Here is a 14,862-nt window from a genome sequence, read left to right on the forward strand (position 1 = left end):
TGTGTGGTATGTCTGTAGGACTATAACTCAAAAGCACCCTGATCATGACGTGTGTGTAGTCCTGATACTTCAGATTCCTCAACTGAAATCCTTCAGAAAGCTGAAGCGCTAATTCAAATGATTATTTTTAAATGATTTTTTTTTGGCAATGTGCACAATTTCACTTCAGTTTACCTGCTTTGTGAATTCTAATTAATTTGCTCTGACAGGTGAGAAGCTGTAATTTCAATGTCAAACAATGACAGTGATGATTCTGAACATGGCAGAGAAACGGGGGTTCTGAGTAGCCAAGCAGATGTTACCAATGCACATGCATCCGATGCTACAGTATTCAAGCATGCACCACGCACCTTCTGAATCAGCCTTTTGGGTAGAACAGTAGGTTGGACAATGGGATTTGGAGTACAGGGACGATTAGCAGTCCTAGATCAATGGCAAATGTAAGGATGACACCAGGTGACTGTTAAAGAGAAGCAGGGACAAATACAGGTAAGAAAGTAAAAGCATACACAATGTGGACCATGTTAGACGTTCAGATACAGACATTCTCATGGTTACCGAGGACATTCCCTAGATGTCCAAATGACCATGTGACTGACATGCCAAGGAAAAAAAACAGGCATTCATCTTTCTGCCCACTCATTTATACCTAAGAATTAAGTATAAATAATGAGAGGCAAACAATGATATTTGCCAAAGGCCACTTAAAAACTATAAACCTGCCTAGGCAACTGGGAGAAAGCTAGACAGTCTGATGCTTATGCACAAAGATCCAGCTTTTTATAAACAAAAGAAGAAACACAGAGAAGTATATAGGAAGCCAACTATCCAATGTGAGGTTTATTTTTGTTTATTTAAAGTGTATTTTTACAACAGAAGAACCCAATTCAGTTTTAATAACTATTATAGACTTTTAAAAAATACAAAGGAAAAATCCATTCATATCTTCTACGCCCTTTTTGATGGGATCCCCCCAACATTGTACTAGGAATAAGGTATCATTCTCTATTCATATTCATGGTTTGTTGTTTATGACACTTAATTCAGTATTACCTCTTTCAGTTCATTCTTTTAAACTTTCCCCTCCTAAAAGATTACTGGGAAGCACAAAGCAGACTCTGAGTTTTACTAACATAGAGGGGACCATTACAATATGTCAAGAAAAAAAAAAACCCCACCACAGAAACCAATGTACAAAACCCCTAAGTGTTGGCAATGCTTCAGGGCAAAACCAGAAACATAATGTCAATGACTATTACTATGTTTAAAAAGATTCATTTATTTATTATATATAAGTACACTGTCGCTGTCTTCAGACTCACCAGAACAGGGCATCGGATCCCATTACAGATGGTTGTGAGCCACCATATGGTTGGTGGGATTCGAACTCAGGACCTCTGGAAGAGCAGTCAGTGCTCTTAACCACTGAGCTATCTCTCCAACCCCAATGTCAATGATTATTAAGGGTAAAAATGGGGAAGGAGCAAGTGTGGGCCAAAAATGACAAGACACGTATCAGCTAATGGTAGGATGGAGGCATGGGCCTTCTTAGATTTGAACCAATGCAGTTGCTAAAAGGATTAAGGGATGGCCATGAACACAAGGTATCTAGTGAGACTTAGGAACTTGTTTTTCCAGGATATAATAGGTGCGCTGAAATCACACCTTAGAGTCTGTACTTTTTGGCAAGACCAAAAAGAATATACAAATAATATGAGATAATTTTATATTAAACAGTCTCCAAGAGAGGGCTGTATTCGGATGGGGGTTGGTTGAAGCAAGCCTAACTGCTCTGGTGTTGCCAAAACTAGGTATGGTACAAGAGTGAATTCTGCTCCTCTGTCAACTTTTGTCTATCTCGGACTGGCCCACGGTGAAGAGTTTAAGTGATCTGTAAAGGCAGCATTCTCCTTAGTGTTGTACAGTGGATCTGTTCAGTATCTGCTACATACATTGTGGTTCTGCCACACAAGATAATGGATCATGTCAAAGACCATTTACGTACAATGTATGATGCTCACAGCTTCCAGGAACTGAGAAACGCACACAGCCAATTGTGAGACTTTGACTCTGCTGTGAGGATCTTGACTGTTAATTGTATGTGATATTGAGATTTCTGAGGGAGATGGATAATCAAGTAACACTGTAATACACAATTAGAGCAGTCACAGCCTCCCTCCAAATGCAGAGTTGCAGGGGGCGGCAAAAGGGACGGTACAATAATTATTCTCCAGGATGCTTTCCAGGCAGATGACGTTTTATCACGTAGCTCCTAAGTTCTGTACAACATTCATTCGGCACTTCACCACGGTTGATCCTATAGGTTGTACTAGACATTTTCTATAGGCCCAATTCTCGGAGTAAAGAAATAGCTGGTGGTCTATGGCCCTTGCCCTCCATTGTCAGTAGGAAGACTAGATACACACAGGATGGGACTGAGCTCCTAGCAGATTAACAAGGTGGCTGTATACGAGGCAGTATCACCACATCTCAAAGACCAGCTGGGGCATACAGAAGAGAGGGCTCTCTTGTCTCAAGGAGTTGTGCTTTTCAGGGTGTTATGCCTACAAGGTGCCCCTGACCTCTAGCCACAGGGCAGATCACAAGTAAGAGGATAGTAGTCATAGTCACCTTGCAAAGGCAACCTCCACATGGCTCAGAAGTTCCAGTCACCTTTAGGTTAGCAGTCCCACAAGGCATTTGGGACAGTCCCCGAGGCATTTGTGAATGCTGTGTAGCTCTCAGGCTGGTCTCCTAACTTGTTCCCTATGTGTCAGGTATGTAAAGTTCCCCCTAACTAGAGCAGGACTCCTGTCTAGTTATCTGACCAAGTTTTTCCAGGCCGATCTTCATTGTTAAGGCTACTGCACAAATGTTCTTTTGTCTTTGCTGCTGTCTCCAACAGTCCTTGTTCATCCAGCCCCTCAGAACTATTCATCCTTGGATTCTCTCTTATTGCTTTCCTACCATGTACCAGTCTGAGGAAGCCCTGTTTACAATCTGACAGGCGACAGTTTAGAACCTGACTCAAAGCTGCACATGCACATGCATAAAACACAGGAGGAAAGCCGAGATGGAGGGAGTTGTGCATATAGGAAGAGGCATGGAAGCCCACAAAAGAAGTAAAGATAGTGAAGCAGCACATGAACAGTACCCCAGGAGGGAACTGGTGCTCAGGGATAGCATGCACAGAGCATAGGTAGTCAGGGAGCCTGGCAAGTGCCAGGAAATGCCAACATGCTAGTCAGCTAGGACAGGTGGAAGCATATGCCACCAAAGGGAAGAACAAAGGAGGTGATGGAGGAGACAGAAAAGCCAGAGGGTAGACTGTGCAGAGTGATGGCACCACAGACCAGACCCATGGTGATAATAAAGACGTCCCTGGATTTGACTTCTGGGGCGCACAAGGTGCTGTTTTCTTTCATGGTAGACTGGATGGCAAGAATGGGGAGAGAAAAGGAAGAGACCACACACAAAACACAAACTTTTCTCACGAGGTTGGCTCTGTTGAGAAAAAAGTTACTAGGGTTGGGATGTAGGGAGAGAGAAAGAGTGGGAAGTTCCAGCACAGGAAGGGCAGCCTAAGTTGGGCTGGCATAATAGGTTGTCTCCAACAGCCCACTACAGGCCATGCATAGCAAATGGTACAGCCACCTCAGCTAGATAGCTAGACAGCTATATATACTCTCCCTAGGGCTCTGAAGAAGTGTTAGGTGATCCTATAGAAATCCAGAAGCGAAGAAATGCCAAGCAGAAGGCAGTCTGCTTTGGAAAGGAGGCAGGACACCTGCTAAGTCTTAGGCAAAGGGATCAGCAGACATCAAGGGTGGAGACTGCCGGGAGAGGACTGAGCATAGGACTATGTATCACTGCATTACCAGAGGCTCAGCTTGAAATTCAGTGAGTTTCTCTCCCAACCAGTTTAAAAACCCACAAGGTGCTGCTGAAGATGTGACGGAGTCTCCCTTGCTAAGTGTCTGCCCACTGTCATCCCGATACTTAGCCACAGGACAGATCTCCATGGAGCTGTGAACCTCTGTTCCAGGGCTACTCTTCTGTGAGCCTGGCTCTCCTGTTCTTCCTCCACCTGTCCACTACGATTACGCCCTACAGTGGCAGTGCAACTCCAGTTCCAAGTGAGTGACTGTGGGTAGAAGCAGGAGTCCTGGGGTCATTACTGATGTTTCAGCTACAAGCTGTAGGAGTGCTGGGAGCCAGGCATTATTGAAAATAAATGTCTAGATCTTTCTGGTGAGCATGGACCCAATGGGGAATACCAGAGTGGAGGAGCCTATGTCAAAGTCGGAGTATGTCTTGTATCTTCCCGCTCAAGTTATTCTGGATTAAGAGGCACCTTAAGTTCCCTAACCCGAAGTCGTCTGCTTGTACAGCTCAAAGCTTTCTATGGCACACGGAGCAAACTCTGACGCTGGCACATCTCCTCAGAAACACCCTCTGAGTATGACTGTCTCGGGGCGCCAGACAAGCAGCACATTTCTGTCCCCTGCTCCTGTTGAAACCATTTCTTTTACCTAGATGTCATCCCCTCTTTTTTTTTTTTTTCTTGCCTATTTCTAACTTGTGCCTTTCCCAAGGCCCATCTCAAGTTTCTCTTCTCCCTCCCAAGAACACTATAGTGTCTGATATCTGTATTATTCGATGGACATGTAAAAACGCACTACCTTTGGGTTCTCTTGGTACTTCGACCCATCATCCAAATACCAGTTTTAAAAGCAAGCCAAAAAAAAAAAAAATGCAGTAAATATAGGTATCTGAAAAGAGTGGCTTGGGTACCCTTCTTATTTTGTCTCACACTTAGCACAAGAATAAAGTGTAAGCCCTCAGATGCAGGGTATAAACAAAGCTAACTCTGTCTTACTATAGAATGGACCACTGTCACACACTATCATTCTAAGCAGTGGCGCTCGACAGTGGAGTGAAGGCAAGAAAGTTACAGTCTGCATTTAGAACACTGTAAGATCTTGTGATTTTAGATAAATCTGTACAACTGTTTACATTGCTTGGTTAAAATAAGGTCAGCTGATCTAGTCTTGAGGTTACTATGAAGAGGAACAAAATGAAGCAAATAGCTTTGTTTTTTTTTTTAAGTTTCTTTGAAAGTGGTAACAGTTCAGTACTGGTTAAAAATTTAATCAAATTTTTCATGGCAATTATTTTTTTTAAATATAAAAATGGTATTTATGGAGACAGAAGAAATTTCCAACCTTCAGAGATAGGCACATTACAAACTGAAGCACTTGAACTTGGTCTTTTAATCGGGGGACAGCACATACATGGCGATGGTTCCTTTTAAGCCCATCGATACATTTTGGTCTCTGAAGCTCAATATCTAAAATTAACTAACCAAAGCAATATTTTCTACCGCTACTACATAGAATTACATTGTTTACTAGAGCAAAACCATTCAAAACTTCTGAAAGAAACCGTGACCACTCAGAAATCAGGTGGCTTGGGCGGTAAGTCTGTCTGAAAGCAACTGTGTCTGAGACCCACACTGTAAAACGAAGCTCAGATTTATAATATTTTAAAACCTCCTTTAAGTAACAAAGCGGATACATCTTTTTACCAATCCTATATAACTTAATAAGTATTCTTATAACACTTTCTAACTTGAGTTACTCTGCAAACTTTAAGACTAAAATTTTAATTTTTACAACAAATTTATAACTTTATAAGTATGTTAATCTCAGTATTGACATAACTTAGGCTTACACTAAGAAATTAATTTATAATTAGCTTTTATAGTGTGTCTATAAGGAGGCTTACTGAGTGTTTGTTGTACATACCCCTTCTAACTTGGACTGCTTTGAAAATGAGATAAGACAGGTAAAAGCAAGTAGATAATCCTGTGATCCTGCCCAAGCGCTTTACGACTGGAGTGCAGCATCAGTTCTTAAATATGATGTGATATAATTCAAGCCGTGCTGATCAGTGATTCAGAGAATAATGTAACCAATCAAATTAAGTTTCCTTTCCTTTTAAGCAGAAACAGTGTCTCCCCCCCCCGTGTGTGTGTGTGTGTGTGTGTGTGTGCGAGAGAGAGAGAGAGAGAGAGAGAGAGAGAGAGAGAGAGAGAGAGAGAGAGAGAGATACCGTTTTAGTTTTGCTTTTACTAGGAAGGACTTGTAATTATAACTTGGCTAACATTAAAAATCTCATGACGATTCTCATCTTTATACACTCTGAACCTCTGTGTTCTTACTCGACCAGTTTTAAGCCACATTTGAAGCACTAGTCTAACTCTGCTTTATTTTAGTGAAACGGCAGAATAGACAAACAACAGCATTTACCTTTAAAGTTTTTCCAAATTTCCGTTTTTTGGCAGCTGAGGACCGTACTTCTGAGCTGCCTAACTTTTAAAAACCTAGCTGGAGCACAGCACCACACACAGAGGCAGAGCATACACAACAGGGTCTGCGCTCAGCTCAGCCTGCACGCTTCTTTTCCACGAGTGCTCCAAAATCTTACCACTTGATAACGCAGCAAATGAGTGCCTGTCGCAGCGGCACTGCCATACACAGGGTGGCAGCACTGAGAGAGAGCAGAGCCAAGCAGCAAGCACACTTGGATGCCAATGGAAGCACACCAGTGTCTGAATCCTGATTAGGAAAAAACGTTCGTAGACACACGGACATTTTGGTTCTAATTAACAAGTTCCTTTTAATTCTGGCAGAGGAATCATGGTCTGCAGAAAGGCTATCATGAGTCAGCCTCGGAAACGGGACTCATTCTTCTCTTCTCAGCTGCTCTCTCCTCCTATTCATGCAGTGGCCAATAATGGGTGAACTGAGTATAATTTCATTCAAGTATGACGCTGGGCCAACGTTCAGCAGAATACCTATACCTGCAGTGCCTATGTTGAGATAATCTGAGCTGCGGTTAAAAGTGCTTCAGTTTCTTTTCAGGACAGTATTCTGTGAGAACAGGTCATGCTTACGAAATAAAAGTAGTGCAAAAAGCTTTAATAAAAGTGAATTAAAATTTAATATCCACAGAGAGGACTTTTGAAGAAAACACTGATACTAGTACTTTTAAAAACACTGAAGTAGCACTGTCCTAGTAAACACAAAAGAATTAAAGCTCCCAAACAGAACAGATGTGCAGTTCGGTATTAGGCTGTTACCACTTTTCTTAGAAAAAATAACCAAAATAGTTGAAGATATTAAATTCTTTGATGTCATTCCGGCCATTTAAAATATGTTTACTATCAAAGGACAAATGCTTAAGACCTTTTGCAGACCTCCATACTTTTTAATTTTATATTATTATTATTTTTTAACAATTACTTTATTTACAAACTTCTGGGACTGAAAAAGATTAAAAAACAAAAAACAATTCTTTTGATTAAAATTCTGTCATTTCAACAGTAAATCAACTTATTTAGATAAATATTTAAATCTCCTTTCCGCCCAATTAAGTTTATTATTTGATGGTTTGTTTTCTTCTCAATTTGGGTAAACAATTACAGCAACACATCTTCACATACAGTGCTGGGATGCATGGCAAATTATTTTGAGGAATACCTTATATTTTTCGTTAGAACTGGGGAAGGCTGACCGTGCACTCTCCACAGAGTAGAATGAAGTCAGCTATCTGCACAGCATCAGTTCTGAGGGTGCACAGGCTTTAAGAGAGAGCAGGGCACACACTGTCAGTGAGTCCTACAGACAGATGTACACTGTACTCACCGGGACCTTCATTCGTTGAAAGCCTCTACATGCTTCCAAGTAAGAACCAGCAGGGCTGTTTGCACCACTCTTGGGATAACCTATTTTATTGTACATCTGATTCTACCTAAATGCTGAAATCACATGCATTTACCAACAATTTTCAAATAAAATACTAATAATAGAAGAGAAACACAACCGAAATAGAAATTTACTCAATTAAATTATCCCAGACAATAACAAATTACCAAAACACGGGAAGAACATTTTCTAACATTTACTTAAGCAATTTTAAAGGCACTAGGAGAGCAAATTTATATTTGAAGCTGAGCTTGCAATCGGGTACACTGGACACCACCAGTCCTGATTTAGAAGATATGATATGTCTTACCCAAATATGTAAAGTAACACTTTTTCCCATGAGTTTACAAATGTGATGACAAATTTCATGTCAGAGTAATAGAGCTAATTTCTCTTCTTCAGAGTGGATCACTCCCAGAAATAATACCTAGAAAATGCAAAAGGTAGCCTAAGAAAGAAAACATAATCTTATACAAATGCTGTTCTACCTCACTGCCTTAAGACAAGACACTAGAAAGTTTTTATTATAACTTGGGCATGAAGAGAATTAATTTGGGCTCTGTAATTATAGTATTAAGACAATACAAGGAAAGAAAATTGATTTACTGAGAAAACTTAGCAGAGTAAAATCAACTGGTAATGTTTTGAACCTGCAAAGTTAAACAACCTTAAGCTTCCAGCTTTGGTTTCTTAACATTTTCCTTCTCAAGAACAATTGACTGATGTGTCTTCAGAGAAACAGAACTGACTGGAACACTTTCTGATTCTGCCTTTTACACAAAAGATTTATAGTCCTCATTTAAAAACTGATTTTTAGTTTTCAAAAAAAAAAGTATCTTAAGGATTCTAATGTCCACTGATATTAAATGTTTTTTAAAAGTCAGATGGCAGCTTTTTAATTGTAGCGTTTACTCTGAGAATTAATATTTTCATACTCAGAAACTATAACATAGGAAATTGTAAACAGCTTACAGGAAATATACCAACATTAGCATGGGACAATAATTTAAGTATTAACAACTGAAAGTTTAAAATGTTCAAAGATAGATTTCAAGACTCTGCAATGCTCTCTCACCCACCACTGCAAAGAGCTCGTACAGTCTCTGAGCAGTTTCCAGAGCTAGAGGTAAATTCTACTTCAGATACCACAATAGGCTTCAATTTTCCTTTAGAAAACCAACAGCTAACTAGTGAATGAGAAAGAGAAATGCCTTTAATCAGCAGCTTACACCTTAAAGTATTCTGGAAATTAACAATCTTATGGGTGAAATACTCTTATCTTTATCTTGTCAAAGTTTTTAAAGTGCTATTAGGACTGTAAGAAATTATTCAAATTGCCCTTAAAAGTCCACAGAACAAAACTACTCTTAGACGGAAGCTTTAAAACTTATTTTACTAACCTAAAAAAAGTTTTAAGCATTCTGATAAATAACAAGGAAAGTAATTTTCAATGATTCCTAAGGCTTTTAGACCATTTCACATAGCTACATATTTAAAAACTCTTTAAAAACAGCAGAAATTGACTTTCTCCTTTTCCTTTTGTTAAAAATGAATTTTAGATCATCACTAGAAATCATTATTAGGATTTAGTTTAATCCACATCTACAGGAGAAGAGCAAAGGCTTTGGAAATCTTGTTTTAAAAGGTGATTACAGATCCAGCAACTTGCACTAAAAATATTCTCTGATAAAATTCCCCAAAGTTCCACTCTGATTCTTTCTTTTCTTTCTTCTTTCTTTTGTAAACCTGTGGTTTTTGATTTGTAGTTGGTTATTCTTTATTCATATAAGTTGAATTTTAAATTTTCCATAAATACTATTTTATTCTGAAATTCTTAGTTTTCCAGTTTCTCATCACTATTTTTGAACATTTTAGTTTACACTGATGTTGTACATTTCCATTGTTCAACAGTATTCATATTTAAAAGGCATCAAAACCATAGTTTTGTTCTTTAGTGTCTTCACATTTCTAGATTTTCTATGATTTTAAATTAGGAAAAGGTTCCACTTAAAAATCAAGTCAAAGGAATACTTTTAGCAGACTGCTTTCCCTAAGAACCTAGAATGTAAGTGCACACGTTCACTCACACGTACACTTTCAGAGGTAGTCATCTCAAATTCCCAACACACTGTGGTTAGTTTTAATACCAAGATCCTGTAGTAACTTTGTTTACAAGATATTCAGGGGCTTTTAAATACTAACAATTTTAGTGTAATATCATACTACTTCACTTTTTAAAAATGAGATATTATTTGTTTTGTATCTTTTTTTTATACTTGACATGCATTTTTAAAAAAAGTACAATCCTTCAGAATAACAAACACCTATATACACAAATATACAATATATTATATATATATACACAAAATCAGAACTCACAAACATTTGAATGTCTTTGATATGTGAACATCATCATATCCTGGTCAACTCTCCCCGTAAGGGGTAGACACAGACAGGAGAGCACACAAGGTAGAATGCAAACTTCAGGGAGATAGGCCAGTGAATTTAAAAGTAAAAATCTAACTCTGCCTCTGGAATAATTTTTAGTAAGCTTTTATACAGATATATTTCTTATAATATCAAATTTTAATAATTACATACCAATTTTTCATAAAAATTTATAATCTAGAAATACTCATTTACTTTCTCAAATGAAACCTGAAATTAAATTTACACATGTAATATAAAAGTTGTCTCCATGTAAAGGAAAAGCAGTAACACCATGAATTTCAGATTAGAGAGATTCACAAATTACCAGTGAAATGGTTACAGAAACGCAACAATGTATTACTTCTACTGTGTCCTTTTGTCCGAGTGGAAAAGAGCATTTCTTCCTGAGCTCTGAAACCACAGTGAACCCTATAGTCCATCAATCCGAGGTACCCTGCCCTCGATATGAACTTATTTATAAATACTGTTCTATGGGTACCTAAACACTTACTAACTGCTTAAATATGCTGCCTACATTAATTCCTATTAAAATTACTAAAGAAATAATGGTTCACCTTTGTTTTCAAGCCATGACTGACAAGTTTTCAACATAGTCTGTTTCAGAAAAAAAAATGTTTATCAGGTTCTTAAAACACTTTAAATGATGGCTTAAGGGACAGTTTTCCCTTTTCACCCTGAACAGATCCACTTCTTAGCTTTTGCTTGATAGACACTTTTCTCTTTCTGAAACTCTCATCTCATGAGTAACAGGTTAATTTTTTACATGTCAAATTCTCAAAGAACAAAATTACAAATAAATAATATTAAACTACTCATAAAAGGATGAACATTTGGATTAAACAACTTGAGTAAAATGATTACTGAAGTAAACTTCAAAGGCAGGCATGGCATAGGTTTCAGTTGTCTGTCTTTTAAAATTCCAGTTACGATAAGAACATGACATTTAATTTAGAAAACAATAGTTTAAATCCCTAGGTAAATTTCTAGAATATCATATGAAAAATGTACATAATAACAACTTGGATTATTATAATAATGAAGGAAAATTCCCATTTTTGATTGATACTAAAAAAAGCATTCTTAAAATTTCAAATTATACTGATAAAGGCAAAGTCAACTACTTTACTACAAAATGTCTGCTTATTGAACTATTTTGATTGTCATAAATAAATACACAGATATGGGGTTTTATCACTATTAGCCCACACTCACTAAATCATCTACTACAGCAGAAATATTCTTTTCAGAATTGTGAGTAGTAGACACTGGGTATCTAAGACTCAGATAAGCATTTTAATCTGTGGGGTTTCTCTTTAAGTGAAGTAAGAATGTAGAGAATGAGATATCTTTAGATTATTTCTGCAAATTGGTATAATTTAATAGGACTCCCAGCAAAGAAAGTTCAACAGGCAGGGTTCCTTATGCATCAAAACACCTTAATACAATCAATTCAACCAGCTATTATGTGGCACTCCCTATCTAAGGAAGATGTGGGCATTATATTTTTTTAATTTCAAAAAGGAGCTGGTTTTACAAACCCCAAACAATGTGTATATCACTGTATATGAGAATGAATAACCATATCTTAATAGGCGAATTTCTGTGGAGGTTGCCAGTAAAGAATGGGATCCCATTTTTAAGTGCCCAAACACCTTAAATAGCTCAATGAGCTAAGAGAACCAAAAGCAAAACTTGCCTTGACTTTTACTGACACTGAATTTATTGGTAATAGTATTTTGTTTGTGGAAGTGGCAATTGCTCAGTTTCTAAAAGCCTCCTCCATTTTAAACACAAAGCATCAGCCTGACTACTTATAGTCAAAGTAACTCTTTTGAGCCAGCAACATAATGAACATGCAAAATAAACTTCAGAGGGTTTGGTAAGTAATGATGGATACAAGATTATGGTGTGTGTGTGGGGGGGGGGCTATCTTCTTCATTGATACTTTTAATCTCTTTCCAAGGCATCATGGTTTAACAGTGATTTGTGACACTGTTTTCTTTAGTGACTTCTTAGAAAGCTGTAGTTGTTTCCAAAGTGGGAAACCACAAGATGATGTGCTCACAGGTCACTGATAGTGTTTTCATGGAGGTATTTACAGCAAGGTGCTGAGAAAAGTTCAGTTAGAAACAGGAACTAACACACGATGCATTTTCACAAAATAATTTTTATGCAGTATGGCAAAAGAGAACAATGCCTACAAAGTCTAAAAACTCAGTTCTTAACTTTGGTCCATTTCTATAAGTTGTAAAAACAAAGCAAAATAGAGATTTATTTCCCTAACTCCATATGCCTGTGGAAACTGAATGTAAGTAGTTTCCATTCCAGATTAGTTGTGATCTTACATACTATAAAATGTATACATTTTACCTTCTGAAAATACTGTGGACATCTAAGACATAAGAGCAGATAGGAGCTAAGGATTAGTAAACATTTCCTGTTAGACACAAATCACTTCGGCTGGAAAGATGCAAATCCATAGGTTTCGGGATATCCAAGCATTTTCATTTTCAAAGTGCAAAGTTATAACACATGCATAAGATCGCCTTTAAAATTGAATGTATATGTAAACTTTTCCATGGTGTTCATGAGAGCCACTCCCGCCTCCCCAGAAATGTCTACTGCTTACAATGTTAAGGAATCTTCACTACTCTGCCTGTAATTTTCATCCACAAGTCCTCAGTGTACCTGAAGCCAGACTGAGTATTAGGTATTTTACAAAATGGCTGTAAACCCCCATTATGGGCATACATGGCTCTTTGATCTCACTGCACAGAATTCATAAGTGTTCAATAATGCTATACCATTACACCACACACCTTCAACTTTTTCCATTTTTCCACAATTCCTTCCAAAATCAGCTTCCAGGGCAAAGCAATGTAACATGAAAAGTTTCTGGGAGGGCTGTTACATAAAAGAACAGCGTGGATGAAAACTAAGCCACACACATATCCATCTTCTGCTGGGCTTGTTTATCCCTCCTCTCCCTCCATCACTCCTAAACGTGGGTGCACTTGAGTAATGGAAAGAGAAGGCTCTTCCATCACCACACTTCCAGCACCTCTGCCTTTGGTCCTCAGACAGTAAGTCTGCGTAGGTGATGAAAACCCTAAGAAAAGAGAAGCTGTCCCTTTAAAATGCCCTGCTCTGTCCCAGATCCCACGTGGAACCAACATCAGCAGCACTTTCCCACTAACATCAACGTGATGCAAGAGGCACCATCCTTTTATATACATAAAACCAGAAAACTTCAGTCCAACATTCCTTAGTGAGGGCGAACAGGTGAAGCAAACGTGTCAGGAAGGGAGAAAGCAAACAACTCCCACCCCTCCCCAGAAGGTTCGCCAGTCTTGCCCTCCAGTCTCTCTGGGTAACAGCACCTTTCTACCCCTCCTCTGGAGAGCTCAGTTTAAAGAAAGGAGGGAGCCACTAACAAAACCCTAGGCATAAATGCGACGAAAATGCAATCTAAAGCCGGAAAGGTTTATTCTTCCAATCACACATACTAACTCTATTAAGAAAATGGCATCACTTTTTTCCTACCCCAAAAAGCAAACCCCTCAAAGATCATTAAAAGGGAGTTATAAAATAGCAAATATAGTGTTTATCTTATCTCAGATCAGTCCACATTACCAATAAGTTTAGTAGTTTCTGCACTACCACCTCCCCCTCCCTCCCCATGCTTTTCTTGCATTGGATTTTCACGTTTTCTCATTGTCGGTGGAGTTATAAAAGGCTTTTGCCCTTCGAAAGTTTTAAAAAATAAATAAATATTAACTCCTTGGTCCCTGTAAAGTCCAAATGGACTTCAGGGGAAAGGCGGTTCACACTTTTACCTTTAGCGAGAAAGGGGGGAGCATTCCGGATTTTTAGGGATTTTTTGCGATTTTTTAACAATTTTTATTTGGTTATATGCCTGAGTTCTCCCTCCATTTTGGTTGTTTATGATACTGACAACAAGCTGTCCCTGCTCCGTCCCGATCTCCTGCTTTCATTTAGCACCCCCTCCCCCTACGCCCCCGCCGCCACCCGGCTGGGTCCGGAGCCCCGCGGACCCCGCACCCCGACTCGGCTCTCCCACCTGGGCAGGAGGGCAAAAACAAATGCATTTCTCCAGAAAAGAAAAACCTCTTCGGAAAAGGGGGCAAAGTTACCCCAAGTCACTCCCAGTGCCCCCCAAATATTGCCGACCGCGGGTCTCCGCCAGGCCCTTTGGGAAGCGACCTTCCCCCGGGATGTTTTGGTGGAAAACGCGGAGAGTTTCCTCTCAAAACCGAATTTATATTAATTTTTCCCTTATTTTTCGGGTCTCTAATGTCTTCCGCTCTCGCTGCTGCCGCTGCCGCTGTCACAATATTCACAGCACCAGAGAGGAGGAGGAGGAGGAGGAGGAGGAGGAGGAGAGGAGAGGAGAAGGAGGAAAACTTTTCAAACTTTCCAGACCCTGAATAAAAGGTTTTTTTTTTCCCACCGACCTCACCTTCGGGTCCCCAGCCGCGTCGCCCCCTGCCCTGTCAGCAGCGACCACGGGAGTCCTCGCAGCCCCGCCGCACGATTTTATTTGATTTTTTATTATTATTTTTCTCTCTGGGGTCCTGAGCAGGGGCTGGGAGTAGCACAAACTTTTCCTCCTCCTGCCGCC

The 14,862-nt window shown here is 39.1% G+C and overlaps 1 protein-coding gene across 7 annotated transcripts in view; it reads right to left on the minus strand.

The window, feature by feature from the left end:
- Plag1 (PLAG1 zinc finger) overlaps positions 1-14,862 on the minus strand; it is a 54,676-nt gene that overhangs the window by 39,478 nt on the left and 336 nt on the right. The window contains exon 2 of one of the 7 annotated variants that reach the window (XM_063287275.1): positions 351-460. The exons of 5 other annotated variants lie outside the window; for them this stretch is intronic. The gene's annotated coding sequence lies outside the window, so the exon portion shown is untranslated. Of the gene's footprint in view, positions 1-350; positions 14,228-14,862 lie in introns of those variants that run through there. One more of the 7 variants, XM_063287276.1, reaches the window with a different exon arrangement.

The sequence above is a fragment of the Rattus norvegicus genome, chromosome 5, assembly GCF_036323735.1.
Source record: "Rattus norvegicus strain BN/NHsdMcwi chromosome 5, GRCr8, whole genome shotgun sequence".
Taxonomy (NCBI): domain Eukaryota; kingdom Metazoa; phylum Chordata; class Mammalia; order Rodentia; family Muridae; genus Rattus; species Rattus norvegicus.